The sequence below is a fragment of the Eubalaena glacialis genome, chromosome 5, assembly GCF_028564815.1.
Source record: "Eubalaena glacialis isolate mEubGla1 chromosome 5, mEubGla1.1.hap2.+ XY, whole genome shotgun sequence".
NCBI classification, from domain to species: Eukaryota; Metazoa; Chordata; class Mammalia; order Artiodactyla; family Balaenidae; genus Eubalaena; species Eubalaena glacialis.
This window is the reverse complement of record NC_083720.1, coordinates 22,556,556-22,568,955: the sequence shown is the minus strand read 5'-3', so window position 1 is coordinate 22,568,955 and position 12,400 is coordinate 22,556,556. Positions and strand designations below refer to the sequence as shown.

Below are 12,400 nucleotides of genomic sequence, written 5' to 3'. Positions count from 1 at the left end.
CCTCAGTTTTATTGAGATATAATTGACATATATAATTGTATTCATTTAAGGTATACAAGATAATGATTTGATATATGTGTATATTGCAAATGATCACCACAGTAAGTTTAGTTAACATCCATCACCTCACATAGTTAAAATGTTTTTTCCTTGTGATGAGAACTTTTAAGATCTACTCTTTTAGCACTTTTAAATATACAACATGGGGACTTCCGTGGTGGCACAGTGGTTAAGAATCCGCCTGCCAATGCAGGGGACACGGGTTCGAGCCCTGGTCCGGGAAGATCCCACATACTGTGGAGCAACTAAGCCTGTGAGCCACAGCTACTGAGCCTGCGCTCTAGAGCCCACATGCCACAACTACTGAGCCTGCGTGCCACAACTACTGAAGCCCGCATGCCTAGAGCCCGAGCTCCGCAACAAGAGAAGCCACCGCAATGAGAAGCCCGCGCACCGCAACGAAGAGTAGCCCCTGCTCGCCGCAACTAGAGAAAGCCCACATGCAGCAACGAAGACCCAACGCAGCCAAAAATAAAATAAAATAAAATACTAATAATAAATAAATAAATAATTTAAAAAAATAAATAAATATACAATATGGTGTTGTTAACTATAGTCACCATACTGTACATTACATCCCCAGAACTTATTAATCTTATAACTGAAAGTTTGTACTTCAGTACACATCATCCATTTTCCGCACCCAACCTCCCACCTCTAACAACCACCAATCTGTTCTCTGTTAAAGTTTAATTTTTAAGTTGTGATACCACACATACTTCAAAATCTGGGAATTTCTACTTTAGGCAAGGACGTATTTAAGCTTTTTCCTCAGATGTCAACTTTACTTTGGCCACATAGACCTAATTTAGGATGGCTTTTCAACATCAAATCAAGTGCATGTCTAGTGTACTTGAGATAGGTTAGTGTTATAGAAGAAGAATTGATAAAACTACCAGTCTACTCCTAATAGAGTAGCAATGCATCACAGTTTGCCAGGGAGAGACCTGGTTTTAAAATGGAAAGTCCTGCTTCCTGGGAAGCCCCTTAGTCCTAGGCAAATCGAGATGGTTACCAAACTCCCAGTCGCTTAGCTAACTCCTCTGTTCTTTTTGGACTATCTACAGTGAAAACAAAACAGTGCCTTCCCATAATAAATAAAGGAAAAGGACATACCCCTATTGGGAGTAGCATAGCAACTCAAGTCAAACAGCAACGTATGTTAGCTGAAAGTAGGCTGAGCTAATGGCTAACTTTTATGCTGATTCAAACTGAAGTCAGAAGTTCTATTTCATGGCAACGCTGCAGGCCACGTTTTACCAACCAATAACAACAACAACAACAACTGCAATAACAAAAAATAAAATAAAAATTTATGTTTCAACCATCATGCTTATCATATTTGTTTTGGTTTTTAGGAGAGCTATTTTGACAACTAATGTCCTTGGGCAAGGAAATAATAGGTTACTTAGTTCTTCAATGGCTTTGTACAGTGGATCTAGCAATTATATACAATGCTTGAAAAATGAATTATGGTGGAGTTTAGCTGAAAGTTAACATTAAAAATATACATCATTGAGGGGGCATTTAGGGTTATGCAGATAGGAAAGCAGCTGGTGTGGCAGTGAAGCACTGGGGTCAGGAAGAACTGTGTTGGCATCCTGCCTTAACTGGTGTACGACTTTGAACTAGTTGTTGGCCTCTCTAAACCTTAGTTCCTTCATGAAACAAACAGGCACAATTATGGTACTTATCTCCTGGAACTGCTGTTTGTTAAATGATAATGAATGTACAATACTTAATACTGTGCCCAGCATGTAGTAAGCATGAAATAAATGTAAACCATTATCATTTGCACCTGCCAAAAGTTTCTGTAATAGTATATTCTGACTGTATTTAAGAGTCATGTTATTTCTTTAATTTCTTATTTCCTATCCATTACTCTTTGTAGAAGGATCTTGTTTAAGAAATATACAAAAAACACAAAGAATTCTGATAAAAGATGTTTTGCTATGTATCATTCTAGGTTCCAAAGATCAATATAGCGTTACTCTAAGAGAATACTGATAGGAAAAAAATCACCCATGACACAAAACCCTTGGCTGTCCCAAATCAGGATGAGTTAAAGAAAGAAAAAAAGAAATTCTAAAAACTAAAACAAAACAATTAGAAGAAAAAATCAGAGTCAATAAGTATTAGAACCAGATTTGAACTACTAGTGTATCGTGCAAGCAACTTTATGTATATCTTAGGCAAGAGCCATTGAAACATCTTACTTGGGACAAGAAAGCAAGGTGTGTATTAAGATAAAGATGTTAGAAACCAAGTAATAACAACCCAAGATAGTTGCTATACAGGTTTTAAAAAGCAAGATAATGTGCCCCAAATTGTCCTGTATAATTATCTCCAAAGTTCCATAACATGATGACTTCAAAACTAGTGTGTTACATATATGTAATTGAAATAGTCAACAATTTGTCCCTCAAAAGTTTCTCTTATGGCTGTTTTGAAAGCAGCTATTTTTTTTTTTTTAAGTATTTATTTATTTATTTATGGCTGTGCTGGGTCTTCGTTTCTGTGCAAGGGCTTTCTCGAGTTGTGGCAAGTGGGGGCCACTCTTCATCGCGGTGCGCAGGCCTCTCACTATCGCGGCCTCTCTAGTTGCGGAGCACAGGTTCCAGAGGCGCAGGCTCAGTAATTGTGGCTCACGGGCCCAGCTGCTCCGCGGCATGTGGGATCCTCCCAGACCAGGGCTTGAACCCATGTCCCCTGCATTGGCAGGCAGATTCTCAACCACTGCGCCACCAGGGAAGCCCCCCAAAGCAGCTACTGACTGAATAGTTTAACACTGTTTAAAACCATTATCAGGAAAATACCTGGAAAAAGCAAGATGTGACTTTGAAGGTTTAGAAAGGTAAGACATGAGGCAAAACCAGCACTTTCTTGCCAAATGAGGGTTCAAGATGTGCTGTTTGGTGAGCTCCAGTGCTATTTGGAATACAGCTGACAGATGATTAGGAGAAGTCACTGACTATCTCATTTTTTCTGTGACCCAGTTTTAGAAATCTGCCACCCAGAAAGAAGAGAACAGCTCTCAAAGGATTCCATACTCTGGCAATCAGACCCCGGGTTAGCCTCTGCTTTCCTATGTGAGCCTCCACGTCATTTGCTCACTCTCTGTTGCATTCTAACTGTAAATTTAAGGCAGTAACTGGCTATTCCTTTTATGTTCTTTAAGCTTGATTTGAATTGGTACAGTGCATTTTCTGTCTTCATTAATATTGTTGGAGATTGTAAAATCCTAAAAGTTTACACTAAGGTATGTTAGTCTCCTTATAATTTCCTCTAACATTTCAAATTCATCATAAAATAATTGAGCATGTTCTCTTTTCTAAATGTCTCATGTAAAGTGCTGAGAGAGTGCCATGGGTATTTTAAGAATGAAATCAATAAAAGCTTTTCTATTTTTCTGTAAATAATCAGTATGGTTAAAAGAACTACATTTAGGCTAGGACTTTTGGGTCAAGCACTTAGAGTTGACCAATTTTTTTACTGAATTGATTAGTTGTCTTACTCTTGTGAAGTTACAGCTAAAATTTTTAACCAAACACTCTTCTTAATCTCTCTGTTCTATCAAGATGAGTTTTTTTTTTGCTGGTGTTTCAGGTTTTATAACAGATCACACTCTTACTTGGTTTCAAATCAGTTTAATTCATCTTTAGGCAGATTGACTGAATTCTATGAACTTCAGAGTCTCTGGTGATAAACTTCTCTGTCATCTCTGTATTATCTCTTTTACAGCCAGATGGGGAAAATGGTTTACATCAGGCACAATGTATATTTGAACAATAAGGTCACAAGCAGAGATATATTATCTTTTATGGGCAGTGAGACATGTAACGTGTTACAGCCTTCCCCTTTAAGCTACATAGCAAATGGGACACAGCACTTTGTTTTTATGCCTGGATTCCCATACGATATTATTTTCTAAGCATGTTCATGTTAACAACCTGAGCCTTATTTAAAGCAGCATTTCCTCTTAAAGTGTACAGGAGGATGACCTTCATACCAGTCCTCTTAAGTTTGATTAAAGCCACCCGAAATAAGTTTATTGCCTCAAACTCTGCTCTTATCCTCTGTGTCTTCAGCTCTCTTCCTCTCTCTGTATGGGAGGAATCAGCATTCTATTAAAAGGCCTGGCCCAGAAGAAGTAATCATCACACTTCTGCTTTTGGATCTATTCCCTTGTTAAAAGGCAATTTTGAACTATGTGGAAAAGTAAAACAATTTAAGGGAATGGAACAGTTTAATTCTAGTATGTGGAATATGTTTTAAGTTCTGGTAGGAAGTGCTTCCACAGCACATATTTTATTTTAAAGAAGGACAGGGTAGCTTAGGAATTGGCATGATTTAAATAATAATGAGAGACTAGATATAATTATCACCATAACCTAACTTGCTTTTTATTTAATGTCACCCTAGTTTTGGGGATCTGATTATGTTTGGCATTTCCAGCAAAGCATAAAGAATTTTAAATGTCTATAATAGTCCAAAAGAATACTTCTTTGGCTAATTAACTCTGGAAGCAAAAGAAAAAAAAATAAACAACAAAAATAAACAACAAAAAGAACCTTCTTCTTTTCCCTCTGTAGAATTGTTTAAAGAGAGGTTCAAAGTGTTTGGTTTAGAGCTCTGTTTCACTTAATATTTCCAACAGTGGTTTATGAAAGATGGAATTTTTAAAGTTCATTGATGGCACTAATATGGTCCAGATTGTTAAGATCTTGATTCATAGGAACAAAATTAAGAAGAAATTAATCAAATACAGGATAAAAATCAGCAGTAGGAATAAAAAGTAAATTTTCTTAAGAAAGAAAAGAAGCAGCTGGGACATACGATGCTCAGGAACCATGTTTTACCATGGCTGAGTGGTTCTCAAACTCGAGAGTGGATCACAGTAATAACCTGGGGGCTTGTTAAACCAAACATCACTGTCTCCCACCCCACACATTTCTGATTCAGTAGGTCTGGAGTAAGGTCCAATAATTTGCATTTCTAGTAAGTTCTAAGGTCCAGGAACCACAGTTTGAGAACTACGATTCTACCAAAACAGGCCCTCCTGGGGTCACAGTGCAAACTGAGCGCTCTCCTGCCCTGGGTAACGTCCCTCTGCTGCCCCAAAATGAAAAGGGGGGATTTTCTCCTTTAAATACCACATTCCTGGAATCATGATCATTGCTCACTTTCTCCACCACATTTGTCCCCTAATTGTACATGGGACATTCATATAAATATACAAGTTTTTATTACAGTGTGAAAGAATTGATGTATTATATGTCAATTTACAATGAAGGTAAATTACAAACACACCATGTCATGTTACTTGGTTAACTTGTCACAGGCTTAAAGCATTGAATAAGCACTTAGACTTGCTCCTCTCTGGTTAGCAGTAAAGGATCTTTCTAGATCTAACCCACTGGAGAGTTTTAAAATAACAAAGCCTGGGTCCCATCCCATATGAATTACATAAAAATCTCAGAATGGAGACCTGGTAATTAAATCCCTTTCAGGTAGTTCTAGTGAGTAGCCAGGGTTAAGAACCATTGGTAACTCTAACCATGTATTCTCACTGGTTATCAGTGAGGTGAGATCGCCCCCATGGGGGTAAAAATTAGTTCTCTAGGGGCAAAAAAAATACCTTAGCTGTTATACTGGTTTGTGGGCCTCCAGAGGGCCACAGCACGTACACATGCATGCAGTATATCTGTAGTATTAGCATTTCATGGGTTGGGGACAATTAGGAAAAAAGACTCCCTTAGAAAATGATCATGAAAAAAGGTTGAGACATACTACCCTAACCCTGGTAGACTGCTGTTAGTTTTCAATACTTAAACTTCCCTCTAAAATGGAATACAAATCTTTTTGGGTGCTCTTATAGATATTGGCAGGGAAAAATAGCATTTAAAAATTCTACTACATGTTGATCACCTAGCTAGGTGCTTTTACATATAGTATCGAGTAATGCTATCCTGTATTTTTCCTCTAGAACGTACATAAAAATTATAATTAGTTTTGTTTCATTCTGGCTTCATAATATTTATATTGGAAATAACTCCCGTCTTCATGAAGCTTACAGAAAAATTCCATTTGAATCTGTAAGGCAACCAGGTGGCTTCAAATTGCTTTCACTCTCAACCACTATCAAATGCATGTAATGAAGTTCAGAAAACAACATTCCATTAAAAGAAGTCACAATAGAAAACAACCTCCATATCCTTGTCTCAATAGTATATTATTTATCTAAAGAATCATAGAAAATTATTATTTCATTAATTTATAGTAATACAGCTTTACAGAATAACTTAAGACTTGAATATATAGTATATTTGTAGTATAACTTTGCTACAAAAAGGCAAGTATATTAAAATATATATATGGTTGCATGTATTCTTTGCTATTTGCAAGGGTACGGATTTGTTTTAAATGTACTCAGGATTTTGTTTATATTCAGGTATGGTGAGGCCAACAGATCGGGAGATAATTGCCATTGAAAAGACATAGTTGACCCTTGAACAAAGTGGGAGTTAGGGGCTCCAACCCTCCTTGCATTTGGAAATCACGCATAACTTATAGTCAGCCCTCTGTATCCACGGTTCCTCATCCTTGGATTCAACCAACCATGGATCCTGGAGTATTGTTGTATTTACTGTTGGAAAGAATTCTCATATATGTGAACCCACACAGTGTTGTTGAAGGGTCAACTGTAGTTTGTCACTCACAGTTCCCAAGGGGAGGGGACATGCCATACCATGAAGGGCCACATGGGGAACAACCGGGGTTGGTCAGGAGGCGGGGCGAGAGGGAGACCTTGGGCAAAGCCTTTAAGGTGGTTTACAGGGAGGGAATGGGCAAGGCCAGGTGAGCAGGTTTAGGACTGGATACTCTGAATGATTTTGGAGGGCTCTGGATTATCAAGGTGGCCCCTCGCTGTCTGGTACCTGGCCCTGAGCTGATTAAGGCAGAGGTGAGCAGGTTTAGGATTGGATAGTCTAGATCTTGGAGGGCTCTGGATTATCAGGGTGGCCCCTCGCTGTCTGGTACCTGGTCCTGAGCTGATTAGGGCAGAGGAGTGCTGCCTCCTGGAGCGCTGAACAGAGGAGGCAGGTGGGGGTGTGCGCTCAGAATCGGTCGCTCTGCATCAACGTTGTGCTCAAAGGCAAAGCACGTTGTTCACTATCTCTAGGAATTAGCTAACCTGGGAGAGGCAGTCCCTCTCTAGTCAGTGAGGTCCTCGATGTCAGAGCATCAAGAATATAGAAGATAAGAAGATATAGTTAATGTAGTTAAATATAGTTAATACAGGGTTGTGTCCCAGAAAGTCAGAACCATAAACTAAATCAGCTGTGGAAAAGGAGAAAGATATTCAAATTGCAAATAATGTAACCAGGCACTCTGAAGGTCCATTTCTACACAAATACATAGAAAGTTTTACCCAAGTATAAAGTTATTCAAGGCTTCATGCTATTGTATAGATAAATCTAGAAAAATCAGTAGTCCTAAACAGTGAGATATGTTGGGAGGGAGCTGGGGGAGGGAGGATTTGACTGACATTATGGCCTAATTAATTCTGTCCCCTGTCTTCTTTCTCTATGTACTTGGTTTGTGCAGAGACAGAATGTAACGACGGAAGTTCAGAGCAGACACTTTCTGTTATCAGACAGGACCAGTACATAAAGAGATAGCAAGTTTGTTGGGACGCAAGTGTGAAAATATATAGCTTCCAAATAGGACCAGGAGTTTTATTACTGCTGTTATGTTATTTTTACTGTTCAACAAAAAGGAGGCAACATTGTATCCTGAAAAGAAACTAAAGTGTACAGTAAAGTAGGCCAGGGCTGGAATTCTAACTCAGCTGTTTACTGTGTAATCTTGGGCTATATATGTTACTTCTCCAAACATAAGTTTTTTCATCATAAAATGCAAATTATATCTAGTCTTGAGATTGGAAACAATTAAGAAGCAAAACATAGGAAACAGATGAAGATTTAAATATAAAAACTTTTAAAAACTAAATTAAGCTGAATTTGAGGATGTGGCCAAGGTGGATAGACATAATGAGCTTCTTACTATTTCATCCCACCATTAAACTTCCCCACCCAGGCTCAGGCAAAGAGCCCGCTACTTTTTTTTTTTGGCTGTGCCTTGCGGCTTGTGGGATCTTGGTTGCCTGACCAGGGATTGAACCCGGGCCCTGGCAGTGAAAATGCAGAGTAGTCCTAACCACTGGACTGCCAGGGAATTCCCAGCCACTATTCTAAACTTATCACATGATCTAGCTGAGAACAGATCCTGGGTAAGGTGTCTCCTAAGCTGGGAAGAGCAAGAGGAGGTCTGACTTGAGCTAGGCTTGCTCAGTCCCTTCTCCCAGTCTCAACCATCAGGCAAGGCCCTCTTCCTCCTCCTCCAAGAATGAGTGAGGAGTGGTAAAGAGGAGACAATAGGTCCCCACCTCCCCACCCTGGAAAAATTAGAAGTGGGGGCGGAAATCTCCCTATACCACTTTGAAGATGATTATGAAGATAGACTCCAGATAAGATATGCAAGATGCCTAACCAGAGCAATAGGCATTTTCAATAGAAAGAGATAAATTCACCAAGACTTCATTTATCACATATAGATTATTCCTTCTTCTGGTATTGAATTTAGTGAAATAGCTCTCTTTTTTTCTCTTATATAATATTCAACACTAAACTTTTTATTTATGAGAAAAGGGGATATTCTGTCTGAATCCGAGTTACTTGTAATTATGTATTCTGAGTTAGCTCATTTATTTTATATATAATTCTCAAATTCCATTCCAGTAAGAGTGTAGATTGGTAAAAAAAAAAAAAGCCAGAAATAATGTAATAGCAATCTGTAAACACAAGTATTAAATCTTACTATTCAATTGTTTTTGTTGGTATTTTAGTTGATCACACTGAATGGTAGGTATTTAATTCATCTTTCCAGATGGAACAATTAGGCACCTCCTCATTATTACACATACAAGTCAACAAAGGAGAATTTGGTAGTTTTCAACAATGATACTAACATATACTATTTATGAAGTGTTTTATAAAGCTTCAGGCACTGTGCCAGGTGCTTTATAAAGCTTTATTTCTAGTCCTACAACAACCCCGGAAGGAATTATTATTATGCCAATTTTATAGAAGAGAAAACTGAAGTTCAGAGAGGTTGAGTAATTTTCAAAGTTGTAGATACAGATTGAAACTAGTAAAGTCAGGATTCTAATGCAAAACCCTGCAAAGCCTACATTTTTTCCTTTAAATAAGTCCTTCTGCCTCCCCCCCCCCCCCCCCCCCCCCCCCCGGCACCCCCGGGAAGAACCTAATGTGAAAAGAAAGAAAACAAGGTTGTAGTTCCATTAGCATAACTAATAAGTGACCTTGGCACTTCATTTAATGGAAGTTTTGTAATAAGGGGTAGGAAGACAACCCTTTTTTAACCCTCACTTATGAGTTTAAACACATGATTCATTTTGAGCTAAAATGTTTAGCTGATTCATCCAAACTATGTTGAGAGTTCAGAGAAAATGAAAAAAGTTCTCCTGCATTGATTATAATTTGAAGCTTTTAATGGGCATACCATTGTTTCTAAAGTTCAGCAATACCCTGTACTTCTCCCTTCATAGGATTCATCACATTGGGACAGGATAGGTGCTCATTATTCATTGATTATTTGAATGCACTAATTAATGACTAAAGGCATAAGGGTCTCAGAAATGGTGTTAGAGGGTATTAACTTCAGGCAAGAACAGGAGAGATGCTGCAGCACCCAACCTTTCCCCAACTATAGCCATTCCTTTTGAAAATCAAAAATTGCTCATAATTGTGCACACCATGAAGCTTTGAACACTTTGTGCCATGTGCAATATCTATTGTTGTATTTTCATAATTTTCATGTGTAACTGCAAAACCACCCTGCTTATTATAGATTCCTAGGAATTGATATAGACTGCCAAAGATCACCAAAGTGAAGACCATAAGCCAGCATGAAATTGAGTATTGATGAGCTCCATGGAGAATCAGAGGTACTGATCTCTCTTGGTCCTCTCCAGTGAATTTTTCTCCAACAAAACTGGACTCCTCTGGGCTTGGTGAGGAATGCATTAGAATGCAAAAAGGTGGAGCAGATCCTGTGTCCCCTTCACCCCTCCCAGAAGGCCAGGATTCCTGCTCAGGTCCTTGTCCATCTCCACCCTCCTGACACATGGCCCATATCTGTCTACATGGTGTCTATAGCGCTCTCCTCAGATTCTGCCCGTAACCTCCTTAGCATCACCAATTATGTATGCTCTTCTTCTCATATAGGTTTTGTGTGTTATGTTATAAAATCACATTTTTATTTCAGTTTTTCAAAAGATTTAAGTACATAAATTTTCATGTAATGATATTTTACCATCTGTACACATCTTTAAAACAAAAGAAGGTGTTTTAAAAAAAGGCAATTTGCCTACAGATGTGCCTTAAATGTCTTCATCATTTAACAGTGCTTATTTTTTTCCCATTTCTCTCTCTCTCTCTTTTTTTTTTAACTTCAGGAAGATTATTCATGGGGAAAGTCCTAGATCCTATTTCCAAACTGAACACAAATTGTAGTACAAAGCATCCTTTTATATAGACTCATCATTGCCATCTAGGGAATATTTATGTCTCAAATGTGAAAGGATGTTTAACTAAAAATGGGCATTTCTATTCTGGTCAAAGTCTTAACTGAAATTAAGTCTGCTGCCCATCTCTCTGTCTTAGAAGAACACTCATGTTAAGTCAGGAAAAGAATGAGAAGCTGAAGGAACTCTAGGCATAATTCATGCACAAAACTGAGCTAGAGAGAAACATATATATATTCTTGAAATAGATGGTATTTCCACACTCCCCAAATGAACTGGTTAGTTGATTATCTTTTCAGATCTATAAATATAGATATTGATATAGATATAATGTGTGTATGTAGATATATAGATAGATAGATAGATACACATAGCTAGCTATATGTGGGGAAATATATAAGGAAGAATAATAGCTAACACTTACAAAGTACTTATTATGTGCCGGGCACTGTCTAAGCATCTTCCACATATTAACTCATTGAATCCCCATGATAAGTCTATGAGGGAAGTATAATATTATCCACACTTTTACAGATGAGAAAACCGAGGTGTAATAAAATACATTGCCCAAGATCACCTAGATAGTAAGTGATGACTTGAACCCAGACAGTCTTGCTCTAGACTTCATACTCTTTACCACCATGCCAAACTGCTTCTGTTCTCAGAGAAGGTACAACATAATGGGAAATTTAAATGTTCACATGTGAGAAGCTAAATGATAACTCAGTTCCACAATATGAAATGTCCCACAATAGTGTGTCTTAGGTGGCGCATGGGCTCTGAGGCCATGAGAGCTGCAGATTTAGAGAATGTGTTTCCCCTGCCTATTTTACTCTGGACTGAAGTAACCAGGAGAAGCTTTTTAGGAAGAGAAGAATTGAAGAATTGGGCCTTTTTAACTGGAAGAATTGGATGAGAGAAGGAGAGAACAGAAGGCATTGTAGGTGAGAGGAAGGGCTCTCTGAAAAGCCAATATTCAGAGATCAATATGAACAAAGCATTATTATAGGGGAGGAGTAGGAAGACCAGTCTACCCAAAGCAACAGGTTCAAGTAGAGAAAAATAGATGTGTTTCCAAAGGTTGCTTAAATCCAGATGTTACAAGGATGTGACTCTCAGGCAAAGAATTTGGACTTCATTTCATAGATAAAGCAGAGCTGTCTTAAGAGGTCAAGAGCAAGAGTGGGAAAGTAAAAAAAGTATTTGGGGAATACTAATTTGGCAACCATGTGCAAGAATAGAAGGGATAAGAAAAAGGAAACAGGGCCTTACTCAGAAGTTTGTGCATTTTTCAAGATGAGGGCCTGGAATTCAATAGATATATTTTAAATAAATAAAAAAGAAGGCATACATTCTACAACTATTACTAAGGAAATAGGAGGAATTGTATGAACTGTTCTGGAAACCTAAGGGAAATCATCACAGATTATTTCAAAGGTTTTTAACCTGGGAAACACAGAGTAAGACGGAATCCAAATGAAAAGTAGATACAAACTGGAAATAGGAGGGAGATTAGGGGTTTGAAGACAGATTCAGAAGCCATCTCCATAAAGGGGGACTGATTTTGAAGAAAGACTAGGGGACTGATAAGACCGGAGGTAATGTCCATGTATGAGGAATAGGAAGTGGAAGAAAAGTTCTTGAAGGAAACTGAGAAGATGCAGTTATTAAAGTAGAGGCTGTGTTGAATCAGGATGGTATAAGCTTTATGGAAGCCGAGGAAGGAAGTGG

At 38.2% G+C, this 12,400-nt stretch overlaps 1 protein-coding gene across 1 annotated transcript in view; it reads left to right on the top strand.

The window, feature by feature from the left end:
• SYNPO2 (synaptopodin 2) overlaps positions 1 to 12,400 on the top strand; it is a 167,693-nt gene that overhangs the window by 52,179 nt on the left and 103,114 nt on the right. The window lies entirely within an intron of this gene.